Genomic DNA, 2554 nt, shown 5'->3' on the forward strand with positions numbered 1-2554 from the left:
ACGATTTTCTCTGTTTGATATCGTCTGTTCCAACGAAGAAATTTGACTTTTCATCAAATTACCGATTAACTGGGCAGACGACCGGCTAGTCGACCAGTCAATGCAAAAAAATGAAAAACCTAGTTATGAAACAATTGGGGTTGTTGTGTTGTGTTGGGGCTATTCTAAAACAATTCAAAAAACCTCATTCTGTTTCTCTCTTTATAATCCTTTTACAGACAAATCATTTTTATCATACTAGCATCAACTCCTTCTTTCTCGCTCTTCACTACATCAAACTTGAGTAGAAATTTATAGACGTAGGAAGAAAGATTTAGTTTTTGTTTATCGATTTCGGATTTAATGGAGTTTTTACTTTTGGGTTTTTGATTATACATCATTACAGGGACTTATACGTGTTTGTTTGTTTGATTTTTGATTTCTTCTTCAGCTGTGCTACTGAAGTATACTGTTGATCTTTCTTTCTTCCCTTATTTTTATTTTTTATTTTTTTACTGAGAAAACAAAGAGGAGGTCGACATCCTAATGTAAAATTTTCACAAAATTTTGTTTAAGGTAGACGTCTGGCCGATCGTCTGGTGGATCCACACTTAACGGCTAAGTGCTGAAAGGTGCAACACATTTTCAGTTTGGCAAAAATTTGGAATTGTTCTCAATTTGATATCAGTTTGATAAAACCGTTGGAGCAAAAAAAAGCTGTACTTTTTCACCAAATTCAAATTTGGTGATACATTTGCTTAATCGTTGGAGATGGTCTTAAGGGTCTTGACCCTTCTAAGATTTTGCAAATTTTGAACTTTTGTATGTATGTTATTTTAATTTTTTTTGTTTATTTTTTTTATATTACATAGTGGCCTCCCCAAAATTTAATATAACAAATTTGTAAATTTTATAATGTATTAAAGTTGCCTTTCAAAATTTAATAACTTGTGTAATCGTCCTCTAAACTTTTACAATAATATTATGGCGGTGTTTGGCAACAATTTTTTTTGGGTTTTTTTTTTTTAATTTTTTTCACTAAAAGACAATTTTTTTGCAAAACCAAAAAAAAAAAACAAATCCAAACAAAATATCACATCAAACCCTATAATCATTTCATTTTTCTCTTACAAATATCACATCCAACCACAAAAAAACCCGACTATCTTCCCAAATACAAAAAAAAATTTCTTCAATAATATCCTATAACTAAAAAAACCTATATAAAAATCTATTTCCCAAACACCCACTATGATGACTATAGTTTGTTCTCATATTTTGTTTATCATCTTATATGTCGACATTATATTGGTAGCAAATATGAGTAATGGAACCTATTAAATCAATATAGTGTTGTCACAAAATGTGATAAATAAATAATCATAAAAAAAGACGATCATCCTAACATTATCTTTTTGAGTCAAGTTTGTTTGGTAGCTGCAGATACACGCGCACATTGCCTGTGTAGGTCTAGGTCGAGGTCTGAGTCCGGGTTTGTAGGTCGTGGGATTTGGGCTTGAGACTTAAGGCTTGCTGGAATGGGTTAAGTTTGGGCTGGGCTGGATTGGTGGTCCACCAACCTAATCTTTTTAGGCAAAGTTTGTTTGGTGGCTGTAGATACACGTGCGCGTCACCCACCTAGGTCTTAGGTTTGGGTCCGGGTCTGGGTCCGAGTCCGTAGGTCGTGGGATCTAGGCTTGAGGCTTGAAGTTTGCTGGATTGGGTTAGGTTTGGGCTGGGCCGAAGTGGTGGTCCACCAACCTAATCTTTTTAGGTCAGGTTTGTTTAATGGTTGCAGATATACACACATGTGTATATAGAGTGTGTAACTCACACACTTATTCCCCATCAGCTTTATGCATTACTCCATTAGTTTTGTAGGAGTAATGGGCTGCATTTGTTGCCAGCCTTCATAGCTAGGAGGCTCCTTCTCTTTCTCTCATTGTCTATAAAAGAAGGCCATCTTCCTTAGTTCAACACATAATTTTTTGGCTTCCATACTATACAATCAGTCTACTTCTATATTTTTCTTCCTGTGTGATAGAGTGTTGCTATTATCCGCTCACCGAAACTAAATAGAAGGTGCTTTTGCGTTAGCGGATCTATACTGTCATATCTTGGAAGACAGACGCTGATATACCTCCAGCACCAGCGATGAGGCGACGAATCTATTTTAAGGAGACTGTAATATTACGTACGTTTCGATTTGCTTCATTTTCTATTTTATTTCAATGTTTAATTTTGTTAAATATTTATGTTCATCAAATGTAATCTCCAGCATGAGTTAGATTTATGATTTCTTATTCTGTAATATAAATTTAATTAATTATAAATCTATTTATTTTATTTTAATTACACAATTTGTATAACAATCTTAAAATAGATTAATATGTTTTCTATAAAATTGTACAAATAGAATTCATGATTAAGATGCGCAGTTTATATGTTTGCTATTGGCTTCGGAAAATCCGAATTGTTCAGAATGACTATAGACTGCAATTGCATGCTGATAAATAATTAGATACTGTTTCTGGTACATAAGGTTCCTGACTAGACATGCAATTTAATATATATA

This window comes from Camellia sinensis, chromosome 12 (assembly GCF_055761805.1).
Source record: "Camellia sinensis isolate YWXY chromosome 12, ASM5576180v1, whole genome shotgun sequence".
In the NCBI taxonomy this organism is placed as follows: domain Eukaryota; kingdom Viridiplantae; phylum Streptophyta; class Magnoliopsida; order Ericales; family Theaceae; genus Camellia; species Camellia sinensis.